Raw genomic sequence first — 18278 nt, 5'->3', positions numbered from 1 at the left:
AGGATTAGATTCGTAAAAGATAATTAACAAACAATACAAGCAATGTTTACATAGAACATAAAAGTACAAGCACACTACAATACATATAATACACAATATGATTACAACCCTCTAATCTGAATCACTGGTTTCTTCTTCTTCGGACTTGGTTCGTTTTCCTAATTTTCTAGGAATATATGGTGTTCCTCTAATACGAGCCGTCGTTTTCCACAATGGTTTAGAAAAACCTGGTGGTTTAGAGGTTCTCGGGTCATTGTTACATTTTAGGAAATACGGATGTTGCCAATACATATAAAGTTCATCGGGGTTGGAATCGGGTTTCTCTATTTTTATACCTTTTCCCTTATTATTTTCTTTCGCTTTATTAAATTGGGTCGTGGTAATTTCTATAACATCATCGGAATCCTCATAGGGATCCGATTCATCGGAAAATTGGTAATCTTTTATGAATCCTCATAGGAAATATTTTGCTTCCTCGGCGGAAACACCATTGACCATTATTAACTTTCATCCGTTGGTTGAGGATTTTCTTTTATTTAATCGAATTACTGTAGGTATCAATATTTCTTCCTCCGGAACCTCTTCTTCTTCCGGTTCCTCCTCTTCCGGTTCCTCCTCTTCCGGTTCCTCTTCTTTCGATTCCTCCTCTTCCGGTTCCTCCTCTTCCGGTTCCTCCTCTTCCGGTTCTTCTTCGGGAATTTGTGAATCTTCCCAAAATATATTCGACTCTTCATTATTATTAGGTGAATCGATGAGATTTGTACTAGTGGTAGACATCTATCACACAATATCGAACACATTAAGAGGTTAATATCTCACATAATATTTACATGTTAATTGTAGTGACCCGAACTTTTCCATGTTTATATATATTAATTAAGAGTGATATTTACATGATTAAATGTTTCCAACATGTTAAGCAATCAAACTTGTTAAGACTTGATTAATTGAAATAGGTTTCATATAGACAATTGACCACCCAAGTTGACCGGTGATTCACGAACGTTAAAACTTGTAAAAACTATATGATGACATATATATGGTTATATATATAGTTAACATTATATTATGATAATTAAACATATCATTAAGTATATTAACAATGAACTACATATGTAAAAACAAGACTACTAACTTAATGATTTTGAAACGAGACATATATGTAACGATTATCGTTGTAACGACATTTAATGTATATATATCATATTAAGAGATATTCGTACATCATAATATCATGATAATATAATAATTTAAAATCTATTTTGATATTATAAACATTGGGTTAACAACATTTAACAAGATCGTTAACCTAAAGGTTTCAAAACAACATTTACATGTAACGACTAACGATGACTTAACGACTCAGTTAAAATGTATATACATGTAGTGTTTTAATATGTATTTATAAACTTTTGAAAGACTTCAATACACTTATCAAAATACTTCTACTTAACAAAAATGCTTACAATTACATCCTCGTTCAGTTTCATCAACAATTCTACTCGTATGCACCCGTATTCGTACTCGTACAATACACAGCTTTTAGATGTATATACTATTGGTATATACACTCCAATGATCAGCTCTTAGCAGCCCATGTGAGTCACCTAACACATGTGGGAACCATCATTTGGCAACTAGCATGAAATATCTCATAAAATTACAAAAATATGAGTAATCATTCATGACTTATTTACATGAAAACAAAATTTCATATCCTTTATATCTAATCCATACACCAACGACCAAAAACACCTACAAACACTTTCATTCTTCAATTTTCTTCATCTAATTGATCTCTCTCAAGTTCTATCTTCAAGTTCTAAGTGTTCTTCATAAATTCCAAAAGTTCTAGTTTCATAAAATCAAGAATACTTTCAAGTTTGCTAGCTCACTTCCAATCTTGTAAGGTGATCATCCAACCTCAAGAAATCTTTGTTTCTTACAGTAGGTTATCATTCTAATACAAGGTAATAATCATATTCAAACTTTGGTTCAATTTTTATAACTATAACAATCTTATTTCAAGTGATGATCTTACTTGAACTTGTTTTCGTGTCATGATTCTGCTTCAAGAACTTCGAGCCATCCAAGGATCCATTGAAGCGAGATCCATTTTTCTCTTTTCCAGTAGGTTTATCCAAGGAAATTAAGGTAGTAATGATGTTCATAACATCATTCGATTCATACATATAAAGCTATCTTATTCGAAGGTTTAAACTTGTAATCACTAGAACATAGTTTAGTTAATTCTAAACTTGTTCGCAAACAAAAGTTAATCCTTCTAACTTGACTTTTAAAATCAACTAAACACATGTTCTATATCTATATGATATGCTAACTTAATGATTTAAAACCTGGAAACACGAAAAACACCGTAAAACCGGATTTACGCCGTCGTAGTAACACCGCGGGCTGTTTTGGGTTAGTTAATTAAAAACTATGATAAACTTTGATTTAAAAGTTGTTATTCTGAGAAAATGATTTTTATTATGAACATGAAACTATATCCAAAAATTATGGTTAAACTCAAAGTGGAAGTATGTTTTCTAAAATGGTCTTCTAGACGTCGTTCTTTCGACTGAAATGACTACCTTTACAAAAACGACTTGTAACTTATTTTTCCGACTATAAACCTATACTTTTTCTGTTTAGATTCATAAAATAGAGTTCAATATGAAACCATAGCAATTTGATTCACTCAAAACGGATTTAAAATGAAGAAGTTATGGGTAAAACAAGATTGGATAATTTTTCTCATTTTAGCTACGTGAAAATTGGTAACAAATCTATTCCAACCATAACTTAATCAACTTGTATTGTATATTATGTAATCTTGAGATACCATAGACACGTATACAATGTTTCGACCTATCATGTCGACACATCTATATATATTTCGGAACAACCATAGACACTCTATATGTGAATGTTGGAGTTAGCTATACAGGGTTGAGGTTGATTCCAAAATATATAAAGTTTAAGTTGTGATCAATACTGAGATACGTATACACTGGGTCGTGGATTGATTCAAGATAATATTTATCGATTTATTTCTGTACATCTAACTGTGGACAACTAGTTGTAGGTTACTAACGAGGACAGGTGACTTAATAAACTTAAAACATCGAAATATATTAAAAGTGTTGTAAATATATTTTGAACATACTTTGATATATATGTATATATTGTTATAGGTTCGTGAATCAACCAGTGGCCAAGTCTTACTTCCCGACGAAGTAAAAATCTGTGAAAGTGAGTTATAGTCCCACTTTTAAAATCTAATATTTTTGGGATGAGAATACATGCAGGTTTTATAAATGATTTACAAAATAGACACAAGTACGTGAAACTACATTCTATGGTTGAATTATCGAAATCGAATATGCCCCTTTTTATTAAGTCTGGTAATCTAAGAATTAGGGAACAGACACCCTAATTGACGCGAATCCTAAAGATAGATCTATTGGGCCTAACAAACCCCATCCAAAGTACCGGATGCTTTAGTACTTCAAAATTTATATCATATCCGAAGGGTGTCCCGGAATGATGGGGATATTCTTATATATGCATCTTGTTAATGTCGGTTACCAGGTGTTCACCATATGAATGATTTTTATTTCTATGTATGGGATGTGTATTGAAATATGAAATCTTGTGGTCTATTATTATGATTTGATATATATAGGTTAAACCTATAACTCACCAACATTTTTGTTGACGTTTTAAGCATGTTTATTCTCAGGTGATTATTAAGAGCTTCCGCTGTCACATACTTAAATAAGGACGAGATTTGGAGTCCATGCTTGTATGATATTGTGTAAAAACTGCATTCAAGAAACTTATTTTGTTGTAACATATTTGTATTGTAAACCATTATGTAATGGTCGTGTGTAAACAGGATATTTTAGATTATCATTATTTGATAATCTACGTAAAGCTTTTTAAAACCTTTATCTATGAAATAAAGGTTATGGTTTGTTTTAAAAATGAATGCAGTCTTTGAAAAATGTCTCATATAGAGGTCAAAACCTCGCAACGAAATCAATTAATATGGAACGTTTTTAATCAACAAGAACGGGACATTTCAGTTGGTATCCGAGCGTTGGTCTTAGAGAACCAGAAAATTTGCATTAGTGTGTCTTATCGAGTTTGTTAGGATGCATTAGTGAGTCTGGACTTCGACCGTGTTTTCTTTAAAAATGATTGCTTAACATTTTTGTTGGAAACTATATATTTTTAATATATGAATATTATGTGATATATTAATCTCTTAACGTGTTTGATATTATGTGATAGATGTCTACCTCTAGAACAAGTCCCATTGACTCACCTAATAATAATGAAGAGTCAAATGTAAATTGGAATGATTCATGGACTGATTCACAAGTTCCCGAAGAGGAACCGGAAGAAGAGTCGGAACCGGAAGAAGAATCGGAACCGGAAGAAGAATCAGAACCGGAAGAAGAATCGGAACCGGTGGGGGAAATAATAAAACGGTTAAGTAAAAGAGAATCCTCAACCAACCGACCAAGGTTAATTATGGTCAATGGTGTTTTCGCCAATTAAGCAAAATATTGGGAGGATTACCAATTCTCCGATGAATCGGATTCCGACGAGAATTCCAATGATGTTATAGAAATTACCCCAACTGAATTTAAAAAGGCAAAAGAAAATAATAAGGGAAAGGGCATAAAAATAGAGAAATCTAATTCCAACCCCGATGAACTTTATATGTATCATCAACCCCCGAAGTCCTTAAGTTGTAACAATGACCCGGGAACCTCTAAACCACCAGGTTTTTCTAAACCAATGTGGACAACGACGGCTCGTATTAGGGGAACATCATATATCCCTAGAAACTTGGCAAAACGAACCAAAACTGAAGAAGAAGAAACGAGCGAGTCGGAATAAGATAGTTGTATTCGTGTGGTGTAATATATGTAATATAGTATTCTTATGCTTTATGATATATGTAAAAATTGCTTGTATTAATAAGTAATTTTTTATGAATCTAACTCTTGTCTATTTTACAGTTTAAAAACACAAAATGGATAGACAACCCAATATTTTAAGAGACCTACCCGGAGACATGATTGATGAAATCTTGTCTAGAGTCGGCCAGAATTCCTCGGCACAACTATTTAAGGCGAGATCAGTTTGTAAGACATTCGAAGAACGTTCCAAGAATGTCTTGGTTTATAAGAGACTTTCGTTTGAAAGATGGGGGATATCACATTGGGAAACCCATAAGTTACGATGTGTTTACTTTGACGCATATATTGCGGGGAACCCAAATGCTATTTTACGCAACGGGTTAAGAAATTATTTTGACTCAATATATCCGAATATTGGACTTCGTGATTTAGAAAAAGAGGCTAACATGCAACATAAAGAAGCATGTTATGCTTACGGATTAGTAATGTTCGCTTCTCACCAAAGTGAGAACAAGAACATCGGGCTACAACTATTAAACAAAACGTTCCCACAAGTGACGGAGTCGGTAATTGGGGTAAGAAATGAGGTTTTTAGATTGTTACGGGACTGTTGGACATTACGTAACCCTCGTCCCTTTGACGACGTTACAACACGCTGTCTTATCAACGGCCATAACGGTTATGTTCCACAAGACCAAGGATGGGAAGTAATCCTAGTAAAACCAGAATGCATGACTTGTTTCTGGACGTATGAATTACGTGTCTTTATTGCCTTTGCTGAACGACTTGTGTACTAGCTAGAATTATCTTCACAACCATCTTGTATCAAATTTATTGTGTGCTATATTTCATGCTATATGTAAAATAAGCGGTATTGTAAGTTTGTAAAATATTGTGTAAAAGTTTGAACGCGAAATATTATTATAATCAGTTTTTCATATAGAATTGTAGTAGTTGAATTGTATATTAGCTACTAAGTATGAACTTAACGGGTAGGTACTACCCGAATTTAAACTTATAAAACGCTAATATGAAGAAAAATCTTTTATAAATGAGTTCATATTATGCTACGAAATACTATTAACTACTCTTAATATTCTGTATGATTAACTTGTTCCATTTGACTATTTTGAAGGAAATGGCACCGACTACTCGACACACCGTGAATATGAATGAAGAGGAATTCCGTACTTTTCTAGCTTCAAACATAGCTGCAGTACAGGCTGCGCTACATACCAACAATAACCTTGGATCTAGCAGTACAGGAAATCGTGTAGGATGCACCTACAAAGAATTCACTGCCTGCAAACCTTTGGAATTTGATGGAACCGAAGGACCGATCGGATTGAAACGGTGGACCGAGAATGTTGAATCGGTGTTTGCCATAAGTAAGTGTACTGAAGAGGACAAAGTGAAGTACGCTACGCATACCTTCACAGGTTCTGCGTTAACATGGTGGAATACCTATCTAGAGCAAGTGGGACAAGACGATGCGTACGCACTACCGTGGTCAGCATTCAAGCACTTGATGAACGAGAAGTACCGTCCCAGAACCGAGGTCAATAAGCTAAAGACAGAACTTAGAGGGTTACGAACCCAAGGATTTGATATTACCACGTACGAAAGACGATTCACAGAATTGTGCCTATTGTGTCCGGGAGCATTCGAAGATGAGGAAGAGAAGATCGACGCGTTTGTGAAAGGATTACCGGAAAGAATCCAAGAAGATATAAGTTCACACGAGCCCGCCTCCATACAACAGGCATGTAGAATGGCTCACAAACTAGTGAACCATATTGAAGAAAGAATTAAAGAACAGACTGCTGAAGAGGCCAATGTGAAGCAAGCCAAAAGAAAGTGGGAGGAAAACGGTGATAAGAATCACCAATACAACAACAACAGCAATTATAACAATAATCGCAACAACTATCCTAACAATCGCAACATCAATCGCAACTACAACAAACGGCCCAACAACAACAACAACAACAACAACAACAACAACAACAGCAACCACAACAATCATCTTAACAACAATAATAACCGCAACAACAACAACAATCAGAAGTAGCTATGCAAAAGGTGTGAAAAGTATCACTCGGGGTTCTGCACCAAATTTTGCAACAAGTGTAAAAGAAATGGTCATAGCGCGGCGAAGTGTGATGTCTACGGACCAGGGGTTAACAGAACGAAAGGAACAAATGGTGTCGGAACGAGTAATGGCGGAGCAAGTAGTGTCGGAGCAAGTTATGCCAATGTAGTTTGTTATAAATGTGGAAAACCGGGCCACATTATTAGAAATTGCCCGAACCAGGAGAACACGAATGGACAAGGCCGCGGAAGAGTTTTCAATATTAATGCGGCAGAGGCACAGGAAGACCCGGAGCTTGTTACGGGTACGTTTCTTATTGACAATAAATATGCTTACGTTTTATTTGATTCGGGTGCGGATAGAAGCTATATGAGTAGAGATTTTTGTGCTAAATTAAGTTGTCCATTGACGCCTTTGGATAGTAAATTTTTACTCGAATTAGCAAATGGTAAATTAATTTCAGCAGATAATATATGTCGGAATCGAGAAATTAAACTGGTTAGCGAAACATTTAAGATTGATTTGATACCAGTAGAGTTAGGGAGTTTTGATGTGATAATCGGTATGGACTGGTTGAAAGAAGTGAAAGCAGAGATCGTTTGTTACAAAAATGCAATTCGCATTATACGAGAAAAAGGAAAACCCTTAATGGTGTACGGAGAAAAGGGCAACACGAAGCTACATCTTATTAGTAATTTGAAGGCACAAAAACTAATAAGAAAAGGTTGCTATGCTGTTCTAGCACACGTCGAGAAAGTACAAACTGAAGAAAAGAGCATCAATGATGTTCCCGTCGCAAAAGAATTTCCCGATGTATTTCCGAAAGAATTACCGGGATTACCCCCACATCGATCCGTTGAATTTCAAATAGATCTTGTACCAGGAGCTGCACCAATAGCTCGTGCTCCTTACAGACTCGCACCCAGCGAGATGAAAGAACTGCAAAGCCAATTACAAGAACTTTTAGAGCGTGGTTTCATTCGACCAAGCACATCACCGTGGGGAGCTCCTGTTTTGTTTGTCAAGAAGAAAGATGGTACATTCAGGTTGTGTATCGACTACCGAGAGTTGAACAAACTTACCATAAAGAACCGCTACCCACTACCGAGAATTGACGACTTATTTCATCAACTACAAGGTTCGTCTGTTTATTCAAAGATTGACTTACGTTCCAGGTATCATCAAATGCGGGTGAAAGAAGATGATATTCCAAAGACTGCTTTCAGAACACGTTACGGTCATTACGAGTTTATGGTCATGCCGTTTGGTTTAACTAATGCACCAGCTGTGTTCATGGACCTTATGAACCGAGTGTGTGGACCATACCTTGACAAGTTTGTCATTGTTTTCATTGATGACATACTTATTTACTCAAAGAATGACCAAGAACACGGTGAACATTTGAGAAAGGTGTTAGAAGTATTGAGGAAGGAAGAATTGTACGCTAAGTTTTCAAAGTGTGCATTTTGGTTGAAAGAAGTTCAATTCCTCGGTCACATAGTGAACAAAGAAGGTATTAAGGTGGATCCGGCAAAGATAGAAACTGTTGAAAAGTGGGAAACCCCGAAAACTCCGAAACACATACGCCAGTTTTTAGGACTAGCTGGTTACTACAGAAGGTTCATCCAAGACTTTTCCAGAATAGCAAAACCCTTGACTGCATTAACGCATAAAGGGAAGAAATTTGAATGGAAGGATGAACAAGAGAAAGCGTTTCAATTATTGAAGAAAAAGCTAACTACGGCACCTATATTGTCATTGCCTGAAGGGAATGATGATTTTGTGATTTATTGTGACGCATCAAAGCAAGGTCTCGGTTGTGTATTAATGCAACGAACGAAGGTGATTGCTTATGCCTCTAGACAATTGAAGATTCACGAGCAAAATTATACGACGCATGATTTGGAATTAGGCGCGGTTGTTTTTGCATTAAAGACTTGGAGGCACTACTTATATGGGGTCAAAAGTATTATATATACCGACCACAAAAGTCTTCAACACATATTTAATCAAAAACAACTGAATATGAGGCAGCGTAGGTGGATTGAATTGTTGAATGATTACGACTTTGAGATTCGTTACCACCCGGGGAAGGCAAATGTGGTAGCCGATGCCTTGAGCAGTGATGTCGTACGAGGTGTATATAAAATAGCTTATATTTTACTAGGAAAAACTATTAAATACGATACAATTTTACACAAGATATTTATTTATTTATAGAATGGATATACTTAAACCTTGCTACAACACTTATAGGCAGCGTACCTAATCGTACAGTAGTGTAGTTTTTAGTAAGTCCGGTTCGTTCCACAGGGAAATCTTTAAACAAAGCTCAACGCTATATTAGTTTACTTTTATTAAAAATACAAATATATATATAGTTAATATTATTATTATAAAGGGGGGGTTTTTACCGTTTAATGACCGGTTTGTCGATTTTAAGACTTTAGTCGCAGTTAAAACCTAATGTAAAATATAAAATAAATACAAGACTTAAATTAAAGCGTAAAGTAAATAACGATAATGAAATTGCGAATAATAAAAGTGCGATAAAATAAAATTGCGATAATTAAAAAGTACGATAATTAAAAGTGCGATTAAATAACAATAAATAAAAGTGCGATAATTAGAAGTGCAATTAAATATAAAATAAAGGAAATTAAATATGAAATAAAAGAATTATGCTTATTTAAACTTCCGTAATCATGATGTTTGACGTGTTGATTTTAGTTTTATGCCCATGGGTTAATTGTCCTTTGTCCTGGATTATTTAATATGTCCGTCTGGTTTTTGTCCATAACAGTCCATCAGTCATAAATATAAATTGCAAGTGTCCTTGTCAAATTATTATTATACCCGAAGTTAAATATTCCAACTAATTGGGGATTCGAATTGTAACAAGGTTTTAATACTTTGTTTAATGAATACACCAGGTTATCGACTGCGTATAAACCAAGGTTTTACTACTTTGTTAACAATTACACCAATTACCCTTGAATGTAATTTCACCCCTGTTTTAATTATTCTAGTGGCTATTAATCCATTCCCGTGTCCGGTTAAATGAACGATTATTCGTACATATAAATACCCCGCCCATCGTGTCCGATCGAGTGTATATGGTAATTTATAGGGACGCCCAATTGTAAATCTTTATATTAACATTAACAAACTTTCATTTAGTTAAACAAATATAAAGCCCATTAATAGCCCATAGTCTAATTTCCACAAGTGTCGTTCTTTTATCCAAACCCCAATTATGGTACAAAGCCCAATTACCCAATTTTAGTAATTAGCCCAACATCATGATTACTTCGTTTTAAATAAGCATAATAATAACTTAGCTACGAGACATTAATTTAAAAAGGTTGAACATAACTTACAATGATTAAAAATAGCGTAGCGTTACACGGACAGAATTTCGACTTACACCCTTACAACATTCGCTAACATACCCTTATTATTAGAATTATAATTAAAATTAAAATTAAAATATAAATTATATATATATATATATATATATATCGTATATATGAGAGAAGAGAGAAATAGAATATGAAATTTGATCAGAATTCGGTTTGCTTTATAGCCAGAGTTGAAATTTGGGGCTCCGCGACTCGCGGCAAAATCCCCTTCAAACTCCGCGAGTCGCGGAGGTTAATTTTACAGCTCAGTCCTTGGAGTTTTCTCTGCCGACGGTTTTTAATATATATATATAATATATATATAATTAATATAATTAATTATATATTATATTATATTTATATACATAGTTAACTTGTAATTTTTAGTCCGTTGCGTCGAGCGTTAAGAGTTGACTCTGGTCCCGGTTCCGGATTTTCGAACGTCCTCGCGTACAATTTAATATCTTGTACTTTGCGTTTTGAATCTTGTACTTTTGTAATTTCGAGACGTTTCTTATCAATAATTGGAACCTCTTTGATTGTCTTTTGTTCTTTTGAGCTTTTTGGTCGTTTGCGTCTTCAAATCGTCGAATCTGTCTTTTGTCTTTACCTTTTATTATTTAAACGAATATCACTTGTAAATAGAACAATTGCAACTAAAAGCTTGTCTTTCTTGAGGAATAATGCTATGAAATATATGTTCGTTTTTAGCATTATCAAATATTCCCACACTTGAGCGTTGCTTGTCCTCAAGCAATATCGTCTTGAAATACTAGAATCACTTCTTTATTCTTCACACTTTGTACATCAGTGATTTCTATACGGCGGTATAAACAATGGTAGTAACGATATGGTTTACAGTCCCACATGACTATAAAAATTTAGATCCATTAAGGAAATTGGATCTTTATGAAAACATTTGATCTTTTGAAAATTAAATCTAGTTTTTACCCTAGATAAGTTTTCCGGAATAACCCTTTACCGGTGTTTGCAAAATATTTTTGTGGGTTTGGTGGGTTTTAGATTTGAAAATTTTAGCTCAAAACTTGCGGTTTTGTGTCACCCACTTGCTAACCTTGTATTTGGAAAGCAACACGTCCAGTTTACTTGTCCCGTATATTACCTTTCGGTAAACTACCGTCCGGTTGTAAAGGAAAGCGTTGAACAAGCAACTGTTAAGGCAATGTCCCGTGACATGCTTTTGATTATGGTCTATAACGTGTCGGACGCAATTACTATCCTTGGTAGGAGCAATAGTAAAGCTCACCCTTATAATTTTTCGGTCTGGCACAAGGTCCTGTCTTTGACCACTATGCAACCACCATTCTTACGGTTGACACCCGATTTAGTTCAGGTGACCTAATGAATTCCAGGTGAATTCCTAGAATTTTACATTCAATGGTAATGAACGCATTGAAAATAGGGTTTTCAGAAAACAAATCGGTTTATAATTTTGATCAAAATATTTTCTCGTTTAAGCTCGAGTTTAGATATCATCGAATTTCATGAGTTTGTAATTCTCAATCTTTAAGGTCAATCTCTAGGATTGAGTAATATCAGTCTTAAAAGCTGATTTTTAATCTTTAAGGAGATTATCCTTTCTGGGGATCTGATTCATTAGTCTTATCCAGCTAATTTGCATGGTGCCCCCCCATTGTACGAGATAAATCCTTCTCATGGTTAGGATAAATCTGACCACTTGGCGACCCTGTTTAATGCTGAGGTCCGTGGATTTCCTGCTGATTTTAGAGATGACTTTTCTAGATTTTTCGTCAACCTACAGCTGGTCTGGACGACAACTTCATGACCTAAATCAAGAAGCGCGTTTCTTTTTAGGAAGACTTTACTTCCTTTTAATGATGGAATTGATTCATCGTGTAGATCCATCTCTTCTTTTCTTTCATTGGGTAAAACAGTTTAGTTTAGTTCAAAGCAAAAGTATTTTCAGTTATTTGTTACGGATATATGTGACATATGTTTAAGATAACTTGGTAAATTTTCCCACACTTGGCTTTTATTTTCCTTTTTATCGTCCTCTATTCCATTTTAAATGAATTTTAACATTTTAGTTTGTTTCTCAATTTATGTCCTTTCCGAGGTAACAATAACTTCGGTGTTAAAACCTAGTTTTATCGTTCATAAATATGTATAAACATGATTTTGAATTCATTTAATTGAAAATTTTGAAAAATTTTACTAGAATTGGGTAGTCAGTATATAAGACTAGGGCTGTTCTTTTTTATCAGAGAGCACTAGATTCTAATACAACTACTGCTTTACTAGTATTTTTAATGGTAACCAAGTGTATAAAGTAAAAATTTTAAAATCCGAAAGAATTTAACCCCTTCCCACACTTAAGATCTTGTAATGCCCTCATTTGCAAGAAATCAGTAACAATTTAAATTATTGAGGGTGATTTGTGTGAAAATGATTAAATTTTTACCAAACTTTCCAAATATATTGGCGTTTGTTTGCTGAATGATAAATGGTGCACATCATTTGTTCATTCCGTCTTGTTGTTATTTCACATATATTTTGCATCTTGTCGTCAAAATTAGTTGCTTTTGCTGAACTTAATGCCAGTCTTTGAAAATGCGTTGTTTTACCCTGTTGTGTACATAAGATAAACTGCAAACATATATACATATTTTTGAAGTTTGGTATATTACCCCACATTCAAAAATTATTAAAATCTAAGAATAAAAGTTAGATAATTATAAAAATGATTACAATATTAACAAAAGTATTAAACATATCAATAATTACAAATTACAAAATAAAAAAAAATAATAAGTAAACTAAGGATGATATTGGTACCAATAGGGGTTCCAGGCATAACCATAAGTGCTATAGAATGCTTCGGCAGGGTCATACGTAGGATATGGTGGCTGCATCTCTATAGACCAAGGAGGGAAGACGGGTTTCGGTGTAGGAATATAGTTTCTACCTATATGTTGGCAATGCGCTATGATCTGGTTCTGATGAACTTGCCAATCTTCAAATGCTCTCTGTCTAGCATTTTCGTATTCCTGAGAAGCTATAAACCTATGCATTTCTTGCATCTCATTCCCCCCTCCTACATTACCTTGTTGCTGGTTTCTCTCCACCTGTGGATGTCTACCATGGTATCGTACTGCGGCGTTATTCCGCCTCTTCAAAACTTTCGCACCATGGTATACATTTAAACCTATAGTATCGCGGGGTTCCGGCTCTTCTAGTAATAATCCCCCCCGACTTATATCCACACCGAGATATTCACCAATCAAAGTAATAAAAATACCACCTCCTATTATGCTATGTGGTCGCATCCCCCGAACCATAGCTGATAAATAATAACCCACACAATATGGTATACTTACAGCGCTCTGTGGGTCTCGAATACATATATGGTAAAACAAATCCTGTTCATTTACTTTTTCCTTGTTTTTACCCCTTTGTGTAATCGAATTAGCTAAAAACCTATGTATCACTCTTAATTCGGCTCTATCTATATCCAAATAAGAGTAGTTTCCCCCTTTGAAATGGTGATGGCTTGTCATTTGACTCCACACACCGTGTGTATCAAAATTTTCATCTATCTTTCTACCGTTTAGTATCAATCCTCTACAATCGGCAGACGCTAAATCCTCAGGCGTATATATACGTAAAGCCTGAGCCATGTCCAGTAAAGACATGTGGCGCATCGAACCGCCTAACAAAAATCTAATAAAAGAACGATCGGTTAAACTAGCTACCCGATCATTCAACTCTATACTACATAACAACTCTTCACACCATACTTTATATACAGGTCTGCGTATGGTGAATAAACATATCCAGTCATTAAAAGAAGAATTACCATACCTCTGTACAAGTAATTCCCTAATTGGCCCGGCCAATTCTACAGCTTCTAAGGGTCCCCATTCTATGACCCTCGGTACCTCAACAACCTTGGAATGAAGAGTATGCAAACCCCGTTGATATTTTGGATAATCTATCCAAAGTCTGTCAAATCTCAGGTTCGGGTGCAACTCTTCCAAATGCATATCGGAAAAGGTCATGACTGGATGAGGTACATCCTGCTTGTAGTAGTTATCCACCTCCTGTTGTTCCAAATTCTCAGCAGGAGCATTGCGGGCTTGGGATGAAGATTCACCCCTTTCATTCTGGAAAACACATCAAACACAAATTTTGTGCATCCAAATATGCATTAGTGTCAGCAAAATCATCAATCAAAATAATTACAATGACATTATCAATTTATATCAAACTTAAGCTTATTTTCACATTTTTATCAAATCTACACTTTTTCAAATAAGCATATACGAAAATTTTCGCCAAGTTCATAAGCATTCAACTCAAATAACATGTCAAAATAATCATTACTAGCAATTAAACAAGTCTCAAATGGCATTATCTTTCAAAATCAAGTTCATGAATATTAGACTTGAAAAAGTCCACTTTAATTCTCAAAATCATGTTTAGGCTCAAAGTTTGGATCATTTAACTACCTAGACATGTTACACTACTCAATTTAGCAACAATTCATGACAAAAATCGGCCATAACCTGTTTATATCAAAAAGCCCCAAATTGCTCAAGAACACAAACCCTAGATTATTCAAAATTTGAAGTTTAAGGCTTCTAATCATGTTAAACAGCATCAATCTAGGTTATACAAGCATAATACATAAACAATTTAAGTCTAATTACACTAAAAAGCATCAAAATCAAATTGGGGAAAAAATAGCTCAAGAACACCAAAATTCGGATTAAATGGTGTTTAGGTGTAGAAATTTACCGTTTTTCTTGAGTAATTCTTAGATAGCATCCTTCTCAACATGATTTTAGCAAAAAATTTGGTGATTAACGGTTAAAAATTGGGATTTTTGGGGTTGTTTTTCGGGTTTTTTCGGGTGCAGTTTTCGCAGTGTTTTTCGGGTGTGGAGTGTGAAGTTGATAAACTGATCGTTCAGCTCTTTTATTTTTTTTTCTGATTTTCGGTCCCTCCGCGAGTCGCGGAGATTTTCCTTTCAAACTCCGCGAGTCGCGGAGTTTGCTCTTTTTTTTTTTTTTTTTTTTAATCATTAACTTATTAAAACAATTTAGTAATTAATTTTAAAATTTTGTTTCCCTTGTTATTTAGGACGAGGTCGTTTCGGATCGATGTCCTAGTCCGTCCTTCGACAAAATTTTAAAATTTGTCTTTTTGTAGCGATTGTTTTAAAAGCTAAGATTTTTGGGTTTTTTTATGTTTTTGGCATACTTTAAATCAATAAGATTAAAAATAATGATAATAAAAGTTCTCGTCCCTCCCTCGGGTAAAGCAATTTCGGTTCAAAGACCTAGTCTTCAACTTACGACGAATTTTAAAAATCATATTCTTAACTTAATGAGATAAAGTAAATTTTTGTTTTTAAATTCACACAACTTAAATATAAAATTAAAATTTCATATTTTAAAAATTAAAAATTCACACCAACTTAATAAATTCATATCAAACTTATATTAATTTTTCAAATATTTACAATTTTAAATATATTGTTTTTACAAAGTTTACAATATTAATTTAATATTTATATTAATTTTAAAAACATGGTAAAAATAAAAAAAATCTTTTTGTCTTTTTATCCCACTTTAATCAATCAAATATTATCAAAAATATGCGCCCCTCTTTTCGGTAAAGTAATTTCGGTTCCAAAACCTAATTTAACTCATGACGAATTTTTGAAATATTTTGGGTTGATTGATTAAAGATATTTATACCTTAAGAATAAACGTTAAATTTCGCAGTGATGTAATAAATTTTTGAATGATATCAATAATTTCGGTCGCCAAACCTAATTTTATTTAATACCAATTTAATACTTTTTAGCGAACAAATTAGCGTTTATTATCAAAAGGTTAAAAATAAAAATAAAAATAAAAACTGTACAGACATACCTGTGAAATAGATTTCTTAGTTATATGATCTATTCCATTCATAAGATAGTCGGTTTAATTGATTTTCCATGGCTACATAGGCGTAACCTCGAGCATTCAGTGTCTTTTCTTCTAAACATATGAACGGTCCGTCTCTGCATAAAGTAACAAATTCGGTATTTGAATAGGTTTGATTATTTGAACATTTACCTCCATGTGACCATTTTCCGCATTTGTGACATCGTTCTAGGTGTCGTGCTCTTCTTTTCGCTGCGGATTTTGATTTTCCTTTACCAAATTGTAACTTATTATCTTCGCATCTGGATTCTTTTCTAACTCCGTCCATTCTTTCTCTGATTACTGATACTAATTCACTCGGGAGTATATCATTATTTCTTTTAGTGATCAAAGCGTGTAGCATTAGACCATGGTTTAGTTCACAGGCAGTCTTCATTTTGTAAAAACCTAAAAAAAATAAAAATTCAGAATGGGGGGAGAAGACTAGTTCTTTAGGGTCTGCTAGGGAAAGACCATTCGGGTTCCATTTTCGAGAACTACACGAAAACAGACAATCTAACTCTAACAGAAATACATATTATCCTTTAAAGACTTGGTTCTCCCCACACTTAGTTAGCTGTGGTGTCGAAATTGTGATTAACTTCGTTGTCGACTTCCATCGGACCATGTATGTAATGTTTAACTCTGTGACCATTAACTTTAAATTCCATCCCATTTGAATTTATCAATTCTATCGTTCCGTATGGGAAAACTCTTTTGACTATGAATGGTCCAGACCATCTTGATTTCAATTTTCCAGGAAATAGCTTGAATCGTGAATTGAAAAGAAGAACTCTGTCTCCTTCTTTAAATTCTTTTGAACTTTTGATTCTTTTATCATGCCATTTCTTCGTTCTTTCTTTATAGATTAACGAATTTTCGTATGCTTCATGTCTTAATTCTTCTAATTCGTTTAGTTGACTTAATCGTAGACGTCCGGCTTCATGTAAATCAAGATTACATGTCTTCAAAGCCCAAAATGCTTTGTGTTCAATTTCTACTGGAAGATGACATGCTTTTCCATAAACAAGTCTAAAAGGTGTGGTTCCAATTGGAGTTTTGTAGGCTGTTCTAAAAGCCCAGAGTGCATCCTCCAATTTAATGGACCATTCCTTCGGATTTGATCCTACGGTTTTCTCTAGAATACGTTTTAAAGCTCGGTTGGTATTTTCAACTTGTCCACTTGTTTGTGGATGATATGCGGTGGAGATTTTATGAGTTACTCCATATCTTTTAAGAACTTTCTCAAGTTGATTATTACAGAAATGAGTACCCCGATCACTTATTAAAGCTTTCGGTGTTCCAAACCTTGCAAGAAGACGTTTTAAAAAGTTGACTACAACTCGTGCATCGTTAGTTGGGAGAGCTTGTGCTTCCGCCCATTTAGATACATAATCAATGGCTACGAGTATATATAGATTATTATGAGATTTTGGAAATGGACCCATAAAGTCAATACCCCAAATGTCAAATACTTCACATACTTGGATGACATTTTGTGGCATTTCATCACGTTGACTTATTTTTCCGGCCCTTTGACATGCATCACAAGATTTGCAAAGAAGGTGTGCGTCTTTGTAAATTGTAGGCCAATAGAATCCAGCTTCATAAACTTTTCTTGCTGTTAGTTGAGGCCCATAATGCCCTCCTGTTGGTCCTGTGTGACAATGGTTTAAAATTTTACTAGCTTCATCTCCAAATACACATCGGCGTATTATTCCATCGGGACAACTTTTAAACAGATGTGGATCTTCCCAGAAATAGTGTTTTATATCACTGAAGAATTTCTTTCGTCTTTGGTACGATAATCCTTTTTCAAGGAATCCACAAACTAAGTAGTTTGCATAGTCTGCAAACCATGGGATTTCTTTATAATCTATCTTCAATAGAT

The sequence above is a fragment of the Rutidosis leptorrhynchoides genome, chromosome 8, assembly GCF_046630445.1.
Source record: "Rutidosis leptorrhynchoides isolate AG116_Rl617_1_P2 chromosome 8, CSIRO_AGI_Rlap_v1, whole genome shotgun sequence".
Taxonomy (NCBI): domain Eukaryota; kingdom Viridiplantae; phylum Streptophyta; class Magnoliopsida; order Asterales; family Asteraceae; genus Rutidosis; species Rutidosis leptorrhynchoides.
The sequence above is the reverse complement of the archived record's forward strand: the minus strand, read 5'-3'. Positions refer to the sequence as shown.